Genomic DNA, 17,500 nt, shown 5'->3' with positions numbered 1-17,500 from the left:
TAAATATTTAATTAACATATGATTATGATAATAATCATAAATTTAATATATATACGTCTGTGTATGTGCATGTATGTATATATATATATGTATGTATGTATATGTATTTCTTCTTTTTGAAATTAATTTGAACTTGAACCATTTTAATAATCATCAATGATTACGAACATGCCGTAAATCTATTATAAATATATGCATATATACATATATATACATATATATATTAATATATATATATATATATATATATATATATATATAATTTATTTATCTTTGTACTATTGTATTAATTATAATAATAATTAATTAAATATAAATAATAATTATTATAATAATTAAAATAATATATATTATTTATATCAATAATTTAGATTTGAATTTTGGATAATTTTAATAATCACAAATGATTATGATAATAGCATAAATCTAATAGCTATGTAAATATTTTTTTAAAGATTCATTTAGATTTGTATATTGATCATTTTAATAATCATCGATGATTATATACACGCGCACACATACACATACACACACACATACATACAGACACGCACATTATAAATTAATTTGGATTTGAACTATTTTAAGTCATCGAAATTGTTTTCAGATCGAAATAATCGTAAACTAACGAATTTAATTAAATCGTAGATGGGTAATCGTTTTCATCTTTTTTTCTTTCTTTTCTTTTCTTTTCTTTTACTAATTTTTTTTTTTCCTTTTCTTTTTTTGATTTTCCTATCACGAACAGCTAATAAAATCTTCGTCGTCGATGAAATGTCATTGATGTCTTGGATTGACATTAATCAGGGCGAAGAGAACGACGAAGTGATATATTTTCCAACGACCTTTTGCTTTATCGAACGATACGTCAAATCGTCTAGCGAACGATGATAAACGGAAGGTGAACGACGAGTTGACTACAAATGAAGCTCATCAACGTAGCTTCTCGCTCGTAAAGACCGAGTAAAACGTTTATCAAAGATATCGTCATTAGCGGTGCTCGTTAAATCGTTCCCAGGATTTCTCCTTTCTATTCTTTGACGAGATTCGTTTGAGCTCTCGTGTCCGTCTTTAGTTATCATTTGGTTAATATTAATTCGTGACGGGAGTTTTTCTGAAGATATTATTTAACGCGATATAATTTTTTAATTAATAAATCAAATTAAATATTAAATTTTCAATTTGTCGTAATAAATGAATATAATCCCGAACGATCAGAATGATCATTGAAATGGTACAAGTTTAAAATTATCTTATGAAAAAAAAAAAAATATATATATATATATATATCTATATTTCTTAGTTTTTAAATTATTTCAAATTTTGTATAATATACATTTTATATGATATATCTATATAAATAATATTCATAGCAATATATAATTTATTAAATAAATAAATAAATATATATATTATAAATATAAATATAAATATATATATATATATTAAATAAATTTTTTAAATAAAAGATTCTATTTATATATTTTTTAGATTTATAAATCGGACCCTTTTTCTTTTTCTTTTTTTTTCTTTTTTTTTTCTAATTAAAATCGTATTGATAATCTCTTCCCTCTCTCTCTCTCTCTCTCTTTCTCTCTCTCTCTCTCTCTCTCTCTCTCTCTCTCTCCCTTTTTTTCTTTCTCTTTCTCTTATCATAGTTCTAAGGACATAACAATAAAAAAAACAGAAAGGTCATAACGGAAGAAATGACTGATAAAGAGAATAGGATGAGAGAGAGAGAGAGAGAGAGAGAGAGAGAGAGAAATAGAAAGAGAGAGAAAGAGAGAGAATAGAACGAAAAGAACATACCTTCTACGTGTCACCGCAGCCAATAACACGCGGGTAATCACGATTTAATGGCTCAATAACGTCTGCCATTGCGTCCTGACGCAGAGCTCGAAAGAATTTATCGGTCCCGCCAGTCAATAAATTCACCTTTTGAGTTGTATACGGCCCTGAACGGTCCCCACGTTTTCTTCTCTCTCGCAAACTCTTTTTCAAATTATGCTTTCACGTATGTATACATAGATATGTATGCATGCATGCACGTAAGCATGTATTTACAAACATCTGTGTTTTTGTAATTTGTATACGTGCAAGTTGCATATAAGAGAAAGGATATAAAATAAGGAATTGCATAGAAATTTGTTATGAAAATAATAACAAGAATAAGAAAAATGAAAAGAAAAGAAAAGAAAAGAAAAAAATTGTATCATGATTGAACGATTGAGGTTTCTTATTTATTTGATATCACGATATTAATTATATATAATTCACGATATTATATGTATATATAAAAATAAATAAATAAACAAATAGATTGAAAAATATTTACAATGAAATAATACAATTAACTATCACATTATCCTAAGTCCGATAACACTGGTGTTTATGTACTTAAAATTTGAGAGGCAGGAAAAAGGGGTCGTTGGCTTAATCAAGTGAAATAAAGTTCATCAGCGGAAGACATAATTTTGTAGAGATAGAACAACAGTCTATTTCTCTCTCTCTCTCTCTCTCTCTCTCTTTCTCTCTCCCTCTCTCTTTCTCTCTCTCTTTCTCTCTCTCTATTTCTATTTCTATATCCTTCTCTCTCTCTCTCTCCCTTTGGGGTGCTTGAAATATTTGAGAAAAATGAGCTTCCAGGGAGTCTAATAGTGAATTTCTGGGAGTGTGCGTGCCGACAATAGTTAACGGGGTACAATTGCAGTTTAAATATGCATGCCGGATGCTACTGTCGGCTCTGTCTGTTCCATATTCAACGATTAAGTGTGATGTACGAGTTTTGAGTGTCGCGGCATATCAAATAGCCGTGATCATAGCTGGGGTTTGAGGTATCTCCTACCCCCACCATCACAACCACCATTACCACTACCCTATCATCACCATCACCATCACCACCACCACCACTACCATAACCCCCACCAGGGACTTCTTTCTCATTCCTACTACCGATGGATCAGTCCCAACATAACCGGATGCTGCTTCGCGATAAATTTCGTGCAATTAATTAACAGGCCAAACACGTCTATGACGTAATACGTTATATCACGAATCGAATCGTTCTGAGAATATAAATCGATGCTTATCTTCGATTACATTGAAATTAATTGCCAAAGAAATTTGACAAATATCATTCAAATGTTTGTGCATTATAAATTATAAAATGCGAGTTATATGCGTAAAGTTATGTTATTTTATTTCTTTTTTTTTTTTTTTTTTTTTTTTTTTTTTTTTTCACGTCCGTTTAATTTTTTCTTTTTCTGCTTTTTCTCTTTTTCATCTTTTCTTTTTTGCTTTTTTCTTTTTCTTCTTAGTCGAGTTTAATACACTCATTTATTTACCTAAGATATTTAACGAACTATCGTTTTAAAATCTCGTTAACCATCTCTCTCTCTCTCTCTCTCTCTCTCTGTATCTATCTATCTCTCTCTTTCTAACATTAACATCTGATCACATAATTATGATACTTATTTTACCTTTTTAACAAAGTATACGGCTTTATAATTCCCACGTATTTTTCTATTCCTCTTTAGATTATCATAAAACATTTCTAAGGGTCTGTTTTGCGTTCGTAAGTACATTGAATCACTGTAATCATCTCAACGTAGTTGCATTACGTTCGTGGATGCGTCCGGATACTAACATTCCACGTGGTAGATAATAACGAAAGTAGTGCCTTTACACGGTCGTGCCAGTAACCACTTACGTATCGAGAAAAAGGTTTACTAGACTTACGGAGATAATTATACCGCATAATTGCAACCATAAGAATCGTTCGAAAGGGGGGTTCTAACTCCTCCTTCCTTTCAAGACGTCATCGTTTTCTTCTTAAAACTACTCGTAATCTGTTAGAGTCTGTGTCCCATTCCTGTTTGCTAACAAGCTATCTACCTGGATTTAACCATTTTAAATGCTTGTTAAATTAAGTTCAATAAAGAAAAAAAATATATATATATATAAAAAAGAAAAACACAATAAATAAAAAGAAAAAGAAATGTAAAAGAAAATTACGAGAAAACATTGAGAAGGGTGATGGGAAGGGGAGCAGAGTCACGTAAGTAAATATCTAAATAATTATATGTGTATATATATATATATATATTTTCTTTTTTTTTGTTTTCTTTTCAATAACTTCACGATACAAGTATATAAAATTTGCTAACATATATTTTCTCATTTAACTTCGTGCACTGCGAATCGTTTATATGTATTTACGTCGATACGTATTGTATATTAATTTATTAATACGCGCGTCTTTGTTTGTGAGCTACGTGTCTCGTGAGAGAGTTCGTGAATTCTCTTTAATTTCGCAAGGCCCTTTGGCGATGATTTCAAGTGATAAATTTCTCTCAGAGACTGTCTTTAAGTGCGGGCCTCACGAATTACGTTCAACGCAATTACAGTGCATTGTGAGGGTAATGGACGGCAGTTGGTAATTAGGAACATATATATGTAAGTGTATGTATTTATGTGTGCACTGTTCGACTCTGTTGCTCGTTTCAGAGCATCAGAGACCCCAACTGGTACTGAATGTTAATTTGTTAATCGATTTAAATCAATTGATTTCCGTTTTTTATTTATTTAATTATTTATTTATTTTTTTTAATTATAGGAAGTTTCAGAATAATGGGAATAATTTTATCGATGTTTTTGTCTAATCATAGTTCGGCTATTTTTATTTATAAGAACATTATTATTGAATATTTAATCAATATTTGTAATAAAATATCGATATATAATAATATAATGAAGCAAATTTTAATTATTTATACTCGAACTAAAATATTAAATATACTATGATAATTTATATTACAAAATACTTATAATTAATTAATACAAAATATTGATTCGAATAACGAATCGATATTTTAAATTATTATATATATTTTAATTATATAAATATTATTAAATCATCGAACTTTTCACATAGATACGTATATATATATATATATATATATATATATATATATATATACGTAATAAAAAAAAAAAGGAAATAAAATTTTAATAATATCTCGAAGAAAATTTCGTATTTAGATCGATATTTTTTTTTAAATATTTAAACATATTATCCGATATTATAATTTATGAAAGAGACGAACGATATCTTTTTTTTTTTTTTTTCGTGCGTTACAGAAAAATAGAAAATTGTAGGATAAGTAGGAAGGAATGAAACGAGAAGAAGGCGAAGTCTCAGCGAACAGTAATGTTACAAAGTGCCATCGAGAAAAGATTTATTATCTCGAATCATCGCCGCGGGCTTGAAAACAGAATTAAGGCGGTTTCGCGCGAACCAGCTCGCATCCTCCTTCTTGGATCATTCCTGCCACTGTGCGAGAGGACTCTAGAGAGAGAAAGAGAGAGAGAGAGAGAGAGAGAGATTATCGTGTTTTTCGAAAGAGGATTTTCTGTTTGCGTGTTACAACGACGTAACTCAAAGAAATGTAAAAGTAATAGCGGTAACTCTTAAATTCGTTCGTTCAGGATCGTTCAATATAGTAAGGTGTGTCCCACCACCATCTTCATGCTTATTAATAATTTTATTATCGCAGTAGCGTGTGTCTCGTGCCTAAGTTAAATTAAACATTGTAATGAACGAATGAAAATCGTCCGATCTTACGTTGTATTTAACGATAAATATTAATACCTATATAAGGAACATTAAGAGGACAAGCAAGCTGTTTAATGTACGAATTAAAGAGTGTAATAATTAATGTTTAGTTCATAACTAAAAAAAAAAAAAAAAAAAAAAAAAAAAAAAAAAAAAGAAAAAAAAAGAAAAAAAAAATGAAAAAGAGGAAGAAACAGAAGGAAAAAAAAGAATAGATTTTATCGATATTACGTTATCGATTAATTGATTTATGTGTTATCCGAAGGGAACATTGTTGGATCAGCATGATGAGTGATTGATTCAAAAGAATAGTAAAAAAAGAAAAGGGTTTTAAAAAAGATTTTGAAAAGAATCAGTTTCCGTTAGACTAGAATAACGAGGTAAGAGAAACTAAGTAATTAGTGGTTTGTGCATTCGGTCGACGCAATTTGTGCACCGCCTATTTTAAGTCGCTTCGATCAGGTTCGTCGGCGGGATGGTAAAAGGAAAGAAGGACTAACAGGTCTTGGTCCAATGGCACTATCTTCAAAACCACGAATTCTACTACTGCTTGGGTGGTAACTCAATCCAATGGAATCTCCCTTCTCTTTCTTATATTGAATTGACTCTCGTGGTAGATGAGAATTCGTTTTGTGTAATGGCAACTCGAATAGTCCTCTGGCACGATGATAGATGTTAAGGATAATTCTTTATTTGTATCTTCTTTTCTTTTTTTTTTCTCTCTGCTAATAATTATTTTTCAAAAGAAGAAAGAAAGGATTGATTATTTATTCCGTCCTTATGACGAGAAATATAATCTATATTATAAATTAATAATAATATCGCTATGTACTATTACTATTTATTAATATTATAAATAAATATGACGAAATGATTGAATTACATCGTTTCGTTATTATTTTACTTTGTTTTATTATTATTGTTATTATTATTATTATTATTATTATTATTATTATTATTATTATGCAATAAACACTTTCAATGAGAATTTAATTGCGAGGTATGTATGTATGTTCTTAAGCGAACATAACTTATGTACATAATTAAAGATACATTGGTAATGGATCTCTAAAACACGTTTATTTCAAAACTAAAATATTCATTTCATTCATCTATTATTAATTGCACATTGGAAAATTGATTATGTTAACATCTTCCGATCGAATTTAGAGATCGTTAATACTCTTTCCTCGAATATTTTTTCTTTCTTTTTTTTTCCTTTTTTCTTCTTTTTTTTTTTTTTTTTACACTCAAACGTCTCTCCATATGGATGAGTATCTTTTACTTGTTTCACTTTTCCTAATTTTCTCCGAGAATTATTTCAGATAATTAGTTCGAAAACGTTTAGTATTAATTACCCGATGCATAAACATCTAGGTTGAGGTATACATGTAACACATCTATGTATATCCGATAAACGTTGAATTAGTTTTTTTTTTTTTTTTTTTTTTTTTTTTAGTCGTAATATAGTGTACACAATTACAACATAAGAGTATTTATATACATATATATGCTTTTTTTTTACAAATAATTATTTTTCAAAAGATAGAGTTAGCAATTGTTATTTGTTGCAGGTAAGTCAATGAGGTGACTTGTTATTCCTTGAAAATTGGTATGTCGCAAGAATCACTAACTGCAAGATTTTCTGTGATGAAGGTAATCAAATTTATTTAAAAAGAAAAAAAAAACAAATAAGTAAAACAACAAAGATATTTAGAATAATTAGAATTAGTTTATATATTATTTATCGATTATTAGTGTGCATTTGGTAAAGAAATAACATTATAATCCACAGGCGAACGCATCGGCCCATTAGCTCAGTTGGTTAGAGCGTCGTGCTAATAACGCGAAGGTCGCGGGTTCGATCCCCTCATGGGCCAAATTTTTTTTCTTTCCTATTTAATATTATTTTTTTTCTTTTTTCTTTTTTCTTTTTTCTTTTTTGTTCAATAATAACGCATAGATTAGAAGTCAGAATAATTTTAAACAAATATGTAAAAAAAATATTTTGTTCAATTTTCTTTTCATATTATTATTTAAAATATTCAATGCAAATATGTTTCACTCCAAGAAAGCTCTTGTCAAGTTGGCCCATTAGCTCAGTTGGTTAGAGCGTCGTGCTAATAACGCGAAGGTCGCGGGTTCGATCCCCCCATGGGCCAATATTTTTTTTTTCTTTTTTTTTACACCAGAAATAGATGTTCTTTTATTTTTTAACTCGACTGATTTAAAATATACAATTCTTAATGTACATTTTTAAATAAAAATTGTAAATAATATTATACCAATGTAACGATCACGGTACTAATACTAAGTGTAGATATTTCTATTTTTTTTTTACTTTTCTTATTTTTTTTTCTTTTTTTTTTCTTTTCGAAAAAACGATTATATTACGCGTTCGGCTTATAAGTCTTATATATTGCTTCGTTATTCGACACTTGAAAGAACGATCGTATATTTTTCCATTTGTATTTGTCGTGACGATAACGAAACGATTAAGAAACAATGAGTCGGTCGGGTAACGATATCGAACTTTAAACATAACATGTTCTCAATTCATTACTGCATATAATTTTAATTGGCTTTTTGTAATCCACTTCAAACGGAAATCATTCTTTTTTTTTTTCAACTATCAGTGATAATCAAATATTCCATAATACATAGAAATAGAATTGAATATTTAAAAATTTTAACAATGATTTGATAGAGATACTGACAACATAACATTGCGCGAAACACACCAACACATCGGCCCATTAGCTCAGTTGGTTAGAGCGTCGTGCTAATAACGCGAAGGTCGCGGGTTCGATCCCCCCATGGGCCACAATTTTTTTTCACTTTTTTTTTTACAATTTATATAAAATACAAAAAAAAATTTATAAAACTTACATATTAATAGAAATATTCAATTTTTTTATAAATTTTTTATAAATTTTTATATAAATATTTATATTGTATTTCCTATAAAAGTCATCTTTTTTATTACCACTTCGTTTACTTTATATCGTTTAACGTATTGTATAATCAGTATCATTTGAAATATAAAAATAATTATTTATAATTAGATAGTTTAAATCAGAATATTTTATAAAATAAAAGAATTTAATAAGAAAAAAAAAGTGAAAAAAAATGTCATTTATATTCCGGTACCGGGAATCGAACCCGAGCCTCCTGGGTGAAAGCCAGGTATCCTAGCCACTAGACCATACCGGAGATGTTAGTGAATTTCTCATTATTGATAGAAATTCCGCTTATAAATATTTGTATCATCATTTAATCTGGTAATTTTTATTTCTAGATCGATTTATTTGGTATTGTATAACGAATTAGTTAATTAATATTGCTTAACAAGTAAAAATAATTAAATCTATCTTTTACGTAATTAGATGGTTAAAATCATAAAAGAAAATAAAATAAAATAATAAAATAAGATTATAAAGGTTAAAGGAAAAAAAAAATTATATTCCGGTACCGGGAATCGAACCCGAGCCTCCTGGGTGAAAGCCAGGTATCCTAGCCACTAGACCATACCGGATATGTTATTCAATGCTTAAAATTTTTCTAAATTTATCCCATACAAATATTTATATTATTTTTATTGTAATTCATAATTTTTTTTTTTTATTGTTCGCTTCGTTTATTTTATATTGCATGAATTCATTGCACTGTCAATGTCGTCTGAAAAATAAATATAATTATTTTTTAATCAAGTAGATCATTTGAATATTGGAAAAGATTTAGAAACATTATGAAATAAAATAAAACTATAAGTAAGAAAAAGATAAAGAAAAGAAAAAAATAGATTCCGGTACCGGGAATCGAACCCGAGCCTCCTGGGTGAAAGCCAGGTATCCTAGCCACTAGACCATACCGGATTGATGAAGAAGATTTAATGTGTATATGTACAAATGCAATTTTTATCATATATCTTGCATTTATGCATTCATATAATTAAATATATTTAATCGTTTTTATATATACAGCCATTATCTATTATTTATAATTTATCTATTATTAATAATCGTTTCTTTAATTCGTAATTAATACTCAATTTATATAAGTATAAATGTCTCGTTGAAAATATAGAAAATTGATGTGATTAATTAGTGCTTTATTTTAATAATTATATTTTATTACCTTAGAAATAAACTTAGAACTGATACTTGTTTTGTTCTGCCACGTTCTTTTTTTTTTCTTTTCTTTTCTTTTCTTTTTTTTTTTTTCTTAAGGAATGAACAGATGAAGGAATGGGACCATCCTGCGGGGATATAAAAATAAGTTTAGTTTCCGTTTTCTTTTTCCGGAGATATTTTTAAGTTTTTCATGGTATATAAACGTAACTTTTAGCTTTATGTATCAATTTCTTTTTCATTTTCTTTTTTTTTTTTCTTTTTTTTTTGTTGTTTTTCTTCTTTCTTTTTTTTTTTTTTTTTTTTTTTTTTTTTTAAAGTCAGTATATTATAAAATGACGTAAAATGACGAAGTTGTTCGTTCGTTTGCTAACGTTACTTCCTTTAATATCAATTTATGCTCGTCTTTATTGCAAAGTACTGAAACATCTTAAATGAATATTTTCGATTGATTTGTCAAAATAATTATATATAATATATTATTATATTATTTAAAATATTAACTTACGAATTTTCAAAATTTTCTATTATTGCAGAAATGGTAACGATTTGTAATGGAGAAATGTTTTTATTGTAAAAAAGAAAAAGCAAAAAAAAAAAAAAAAAAAAAGAAGAAAGATAGAAAACTCAATCTGAAATGTTTGTAAAGAAAAATTAAATAATTGAAATTAAATAATCTACATTGTAGAATATTTATTATTATATTATTTTAGAATATTCTCTATTATTATAAAGTAAATTTGAATAAAATTTAGTGATGGAGATTTTGTTTCTGAAAAGTCGAGAAAACATAGTCTCGGTAAAAGCATAAGAAAAGTTTTAATAATATATTCGGTTTAAGCAATTCGTATCTCTATACATTGATATAACTTCGTTGAATGTCAAAATTTTCAAACGATGTTCTATGCACTTTGAAGCTTTTTAAAAAATTATGTTTTTATATATATTATTTTTTTTTTTTTTTTTTAATTATACATTAGTATAAAAAATGCATATAAAAGTAAATTTAATACATTAATACTAAAACTGAAAATGTGTTGTATTATTAATCACGATTAAATAACGATCAAATTTGATTTTGACGCATTGCAATATTTACTTAATGATTTTCTGCTGATAATAATTAATTATTACTGGTTATAAATTTTAACGCTCATTAAAAATATTTTCATCGATTTAATTCTAATAAAATAATTTTTATTATTATCATCCTTTTTCTTTTTTAATTAATATTCTAATAATTAATAAAAATGTTTTCCATAAAATTATATATATCTAATGCGTGACCTCAACGGTCCTGTGGCGCAACGGATAACGCGTCTGACTACGGATCAGAAGATTCCAGGTTCGAATCCTGGCAGGATCGAAAATTAATGAATCATAAATTTTTATTATTTTAATGTCTGATATATATATATATATATATATCTGTATTATACGCAAAATCATTTTTAATATGCATTTCATTTATCACTATGCGTTAAGGCTGTTGTTCATATCACTTTTCGCTTGTAGAGTGACTTTTGTTCAACTTTTGTTCGAGCGAAATTTTGTTCAACTTTATGGTATGAACAAAATATGAACTGCAGGTGCAATAGAGAAACTCTATATCATTATGCATTATAAATCGTTGTATAAGCTTACGTAAAGTTATACTGACTCACGCTTAACTTAACAATGGAATTAGTGCGCGATATAAATTTTTATACGTAATTAAAATTAATATAGATTGTTTGAATAATTAGAAAATTTTTTAAATAATAAATTATTGAAGTTTGATCTGTACAAAAAGAGTAATGAAAAATTTACGATCTAACGATGACATTACTTATATATATTATTATATCCTTTCAAAATCAATACAAAAATGAATGGCATTGGTTTATCTTTTAAAAGGAAGCAAAAAAAAATTTAACGCCATATGGCGCGTAATCTATTTATCTAATCGAAATAATGAAAAGAATCGTTCTAAATTTCACACAATCGAATGGCTTCACGCTCTACTTTATAAAAATTTAAACCTATCTATTTGGAAGATATTAATAGATATTATTAGAAGTCTAAAAGAATAATAAAAAAATTAGTATTTTTTGTATACATTTCTCGAAAAAGATATCGTTATATACTATATATTTAAATATTTTTATTTATGTTTAATTAACATATATCATGTCCAAGTATATATAATGAAAAAGTAAAAATTTGAGAAAATATTAAAATATATGCAGCCATTTGGTCGTATAAAACTTGTCTCGTATAATTCTAGATAATAGCTTTTGATATAACGCAAATAATAACTTCTCACCATATGGAGATTGTTCTGTACAGAGATGCAAAAGAAAAATCCAAAAGAAAATTATTTCGATAACGATCGAAGTCAGTTGAAAAATTCATTTTTGTTTACGATTATTTAAACGAGCACGTTGAAATTTCAACTCTATTTAAATATTAATTTATTTCTATTTTATATATTTAACACGTGTTACGAAGTTATGAAATGTTTAAATTAATACGCTATTGTTTAAACATTAGATTGTTATACTCCGTGCTCCCTTTGAAATTGTTCAAATAATTTTTATATAATCGCAATTATGAATAATTTAATCGTAACATTGCAAAATTTAATTTCTATTGGAATATTGAATTTAATTATTTTACGTTTAATGCATTTTACAAGCAGTATAATGTTTAAGCGCATTTAATATTGTTGAAATATTAATTAATTATTTAATTTATACACCTCCACGTTCAAATATCAGTAAAATATTTAATTGATGTTAAGATAAAAAAGATTCAAAGAACGAAAAGATTAGATTAGAAGTTACATTAACTTTTTTTTTTTTCTGCAACATTAAAAAGATCTATTTCCTTTATCATAAAAGCTTTTTCTTCTTGCGTAACATACACACACACACACACACACACACACACACACGCGCGCGCGCGTACATACATATACATAGATACTCACACATATTCTCATGGTATTCTTAACACGACCTCTATAATATTTCCTTCACTCATAATAATTTTTCTTCTCTGATCTTCAGTCAAGAGAAAGGAAAGCGACTTGTTTTTTTTGTACCATAGGTGTGTACCACAGATCGATCTTTTTGCAGGTTTGTATGTGTAGGCATTACTAGACTTTGTCTAACACGCTCTCACCCCTTCGTTTTCTTGCTTCTTTAAAAATTAAAGAAAAATATAGTCGCCTTGGGAAACCTTTGAAAAAAGCTAGGAAGAGTAGTATTTTCGATGGAATAGGATCGTCTAGCTTTTTCCGAGCTTATCACGAGTTGACTGTAAATGCATGATAGAAAAGGAAAAAGGGAATATGGAAAAAGGGAAAAAGTAAAGAAGAACTGGAAAAGATAAAAAGGAAAAAGAAAATGTTTAAAGACCAGCTCTCGCCATTAAGGAAATGTATAAGCTAACGGAGAAGCTGAGTCTCTCGAAATTACCAGAGGGAGAGAGAGAGAGGGAGAGAGAGGGAGAGAGAGAGAGAGAGAGAGAGAGAGATGCTTCATGTATTATTAACGAGATATCTCGCTGTTTTTTCCTTTTTTTTTATTTTTTTTTATTTTTTATTTTTTTTATTTTATGCGGAAACTTAATTATTCGCACGGTCTATTTAAGAAGAAAATGGCGTTTCTTAAAACGGAAGTTGAACCAACGCGATTTTGCACTACACCAGAAAGTAATTATAATCAGGAAGACAGGCAGACGGGGAGAGAGAAAGAGAGAGAGAGAGAGAGAGAGAGAGAGAGAGAGAGAGAGAGAGAGACATTTCCACAAAATGTTTTCCTTTTAAAAAATTAATCAGTAGAAATAAACGTTGTTTAGTTATTTTTCATTCATTTCATTCATTCATTTATTTATTTATTTATTTATTTATTTATTATTTTTTTTTTTTAAGCACTTTCTTCTTAAAAGAAAATAACACGTGTATATCTAATACGTATTACTTCGCGTGTACATATAAATTTGATCAGTTTTGTTCGTAGATCACCTTTGCTCGTTGAAATTGAAAATTTTCCTTGGGACGGAGCATGAAAAAAAGAATAAAAAAAAAAAAATGAAAGAAAAAAGGAAAAAGTAAAAGAAAAAGAAAAAAAAAAAAAAGAAGAAAGAAGATAAAAAAGAAAAAGAAAAGAAGAAGGAACATAGAAAAAAGAAATTAAGGAATCAGCTCTGTAAGCAAGCACTCTAAAAAAGGGATTCCATTACGTGCTCTTTCCCCTTTGCTTCTTTGATGTATGTATGTATATATGTATGTATGCATGCACATATGTATGTATGTACGGGTAAATATGCCGTTATCGTGGCTCTTCTATATTTTTTCTCATCCTTCGGCTTGTCTTCTTCGTCTCTTTTACCTTGGCCTAACCTTCTCCAGTTTCGGGATGATAAAACTCGCTTCTCCTCCTCCTACGCGAAAGGTCCCAGAGACCATTTCATTACCGTACCAAGTATACTATATACTTGTATATACATGTATATATATATATATATATATATATATATGTATATACAAGTATACATACATAACAATCTATATATATATATATCTGCCTACATACATCTACATATATAAGGGGTGTATCCAGAACGAGTGGAAAATATTTTAGTTACGGCGGTTACTTATTTGAACAATAAAAGAGAATAAAAAAAAAGAGAGAGAGAAAGAAAAAGAAGAAAAAAGAAAAAAGAGAAAAGATTCGTTTTTCAAACGAGAACCATTTGATTTTTGTTATATTCAATCATAGAGTTATATTTGACTTTAAACTTTGTTCGCTTATGTAACTGAGTAACTAAGTAAGTAAGTAAGTAAGTAAGTAAGTAAGTAAGTAAGTAAATAGCTAATTTACTTTCGTTGGAGATGTTTTATATGGAGATGTTTTATATTAAATCTGAATGCAAGTCTGCAAATGTCTTATCAATGACTCCTTTATTACTATCTTCAATCAAATATTCAGATGTTGCTCGAATTTCTTCGAAACTTTATTCCATTCTTTCGAGTTTCAAGAACTTCTGTCATTCTTACTGTTCTACTTTCCTTTAATCCTTAAATAAATATTGCGATAGAAAAATTGCATTAACTCGTAAACAAAATCGAACGGGGTATACGTTTACGAACTATTTCTCTTTTTATATTGTTTTCATGTACCTAAACCATTCTTAAAATATTTCTTACGTATTCTGGGACATCTTATATAAATATAAAAAATATATATATATATATATATACACATATATATATATATTTTTTTTTTAGAATCAACTTTCTTAATCAACAATTATACATATAGAAGGTTGATTACGTGATCTTAATATTTTCATTGAAATTCACTCGAGTTAAATATTTAAAATCGTGAATAAAAAAAAAGAAATGAATTATATTTATCAGACGCATTTTAATTAATAATTAAAAAAAGAAAATTAATTGCCTTCATATGTTCACATATATGAATTATTTCACGTTCCGACGTAATATTTTTCTTTTTTATTTATTTATTTATTTATCAATTTTTTTTTTTTTCTTTTTTAATCGAAATCGAGAAATTTATATAAAAGAAAATAGAAAATAGAAATAAAATCAAATAAATTTTAAAATCAAGTACATACGTTAATATGAAAGATTTCGTTTAAAATGTTTACCCGGATCACCCAGTATATACATATAGGTGTGTCTTTATTCGAGAAAAGGATGCACCTATTTAAGGATATGTGCTTGCTCTCAGGAGAATGCGTTTGAGAGAACATGTGGATGATTCTGGACGGAATGGTGTTTCTAAAAGTGCCGAAAACAAGAGACGCTATAACTCGCGCGACCTAAAGAAAAAAAAAGGATCTTCTTTTAGGGTTGGCGTTACCCTCGTTCTCATATATTTTGGCTTAATTCCAAGAAACTGTCTGGTAAAACAGTACTTTTGATCCTATTTATCTTGTTAATGGAAAAGGGATCTAAATGGAAATCGTTAAAATATTTTATTTCGCATTAGATCGATCGAAAAATCGGTTTGACCGAAAACGAAAAGAAAGAAAGAAAAAAAAAAAAAATAAAACAAGAGAAAAACTAACAAAAAAATGAAATAAAAAAAGAGCTTTTTAAAAAATATATTTTGTCGTCGTCGTCGTCGTCGTTGTCACTTTTTTAGTTTTTCTTTTTCTTCTCTTTTTTGTGTTTTTTTTTCTTTTCCTTTTTTTTCGTCCTTTTTTTTTTTTTATTTGAGGTCACTAGCACAGTATGTTGCTAACGGGAAAGACAGAGAAAGAGATATAGGGAACTAATTCGTTGTAAAAGTCTCGGGAGAGGGAGAGAGAGAGAGAAAGAGAGAGAGAGAGAGAGAGAGAGAGAGAGTTGAAAAAGAAAGAAGAAATGATAACGAAGCTCAGCAACACGAAAAAGACCGAAGAACGTTCTCGTGGGACGAGGTAAACGTTGCCGCGTGCTTTGTCGGCGTTACGAGATCTAAATTACGTGAGTTTACTTCCGGCAATGGTTTTCCCATTTATACTCTTTTCCTCCTATGTTCTCCACCTAACTTCCCTTATCGATATCGTACTTGCGACCAGTTTAACGCTAGATATTTCTAACTAACTTAATATCGAATGAATTATTCGACATCAAGGTAACATATATTATTAATATTATTAATTGTTTTTATATTATAATATAATGTGACATTTGTTGTTATTAATATATAATATAATATCTTATTAATATTATTAATTGTTTTTATAATATAATATAATTTTATAATTAAAGTTTCCAAGTTTGACCGTGAAATCACAATGTAAACTTTAAAACTATCTCTTTCTTTTTATTTTTTTATTTATTTATTTATTTATTTACTTATTTATTTACTTATTTATTTATTTACTTATTTATTTACTTATTTATTTATTTACTTATTTATTTACTTATTTATTTATTTACTTATTTATATTAATTCCTTTCTCTTTGTTTATCTTTTTTCTTTGTTCTTTTCTTTCTCTCTCTTTTCTTTTTTTTTTCTTTTTTTTTTTTTTTTTTTTTTTTTTTTTTTTTTTAATCAGAAGCTCTTAAAATAGTTTGCGTAAACGTTGTTATCGCGTTTTCTTTCAGAACAACGAGAGTCGTCTCGATAATGAGATTTAGTAGTTTCAAGTGTCGCCTAAGTAGCTACGAGTGCGAAAGTCTCAGAAAAGGAAACGCGATTCAAAGGTTGTAAATTGGAGGTAAAGTACTTTTCATGCTGGGATACGATATCGGTAGGTGGAGAGGAAAAGAGAGGAGGGAGAGAGAGAGGGGGAGGAAGGGAGGGAGGGAAAGTATATACAGACGAACGGATTCTTTTTACCGGTAGACGAGGAAAGGACTCGTCTCGAGGAAAAATAGTTTGGAAAGAAGTTCGATCGTGAAACCGAAGAGGAATATCTTCGTTTCGCTTTTTCTCCCAACCATGGAACTTTTTCTTTTGGTAGAAAGAGAGAGAGAGAGAGAGAGAGAGAGAGAGAGAGAGAGAGCCTTTTACAAATCGGAGCTACTTTCAGACGTTTCAAAGGGAAACATTAAAAGTGGAAATATCTTTCGAACTATCTTCTACCTTATATTTTTTTTCTTTTTCATTTTTCTTTTTTTTTTTTTTTTTTTTTTTTTTTTTTTTTTTTGATTGTATTTTTTTTCTTGTTCTTTTTTTTTTTCAACCATTCTCCCGAGCATTAAAAAAGAAAAAGTAATTTTCAACGTAGAGTTTTCCTTTCCCTTTTATTT

General features: G+C 28.1%; 1 protein-coding gene and 7 non-coding genes across 8 annotated transcripts in view; 5 read left to right on the top strand and 3 right to left on the bottom strand.

Moving 5' to 3' along the window:
• Positions 1 to 17,500, top strand: part of LOC124948600 (mannosyl-oligosaccharide 1,2-alpha-mannosidase IA) — a 318,288-nt gene that overhangs the window by 114,440 nt on the left and 186,348 nt on the right. The window lies entirely within an intron of this gene.
• On the top strand, positions 7,421 to 7,494 carry Trnai-aau. Its single transcript has one exon. It is a non-coding gene; the product is annotated as a tRNA-Ile (tRNA).
• Positions 7,703 to 7,776, top strand: Trnai-aau. Its single transcript has one exon. It is a non-coding gene; the product is annotated as a tRNA-Ile (tRNA).
• Trnai-aau lies at positions 8,365 to 8,438 on the top strand. Its single transcript has one exon. It is a non-coding gene; the product is annotated as a tRNA-Ile (tRNA).
• Positions 8,756 to 8,827, bottom strand: Trnae-uuc. The gene has a single exon. It is a non-coding gene; the product is annotated as a tRNA-Glu (tRNA).
• Positions 9,078 to 9,149, bottom strand: Trnae-uuc. Its single transcript has one exon. It is a non-coding gene; the product is annotated as a tRNA-Glu (tRNA).
• On the bottom strand, positions 9,418 to 9,489 carry Trnae-uuc. The gene has a single exon. It is a non-coding gene; the product is annotated as a tRNA-Glu (tRNA).
• On the top strand, positions 11,038 to 11,110 carry Trnar-acg. Its single transcript has one exon. It is a non-coding gene; the product is annotated as a tRNA-Arg (tRNA).

The sequence above is a fragment of the Vespa velutina genome, chromosome 4 (genome assembly GCF_912470025.1).
Source record: "Vespa velutina chromosome 4, iVesVel2.1, whole genome shotgun sequence".
In the NCBI taxonomy this organism is placed as follows: Eukaryota; Metazoa; Arthropoda; class Insecta; order Hymenoptera; family Vespidae; genus Vespa; species Vespa velutina.
The sequence above is the reverse complement of the archived record's forward strand: the minus strand, read 5'-3'. Positions and strand labels throughout refer to the sequence as shown.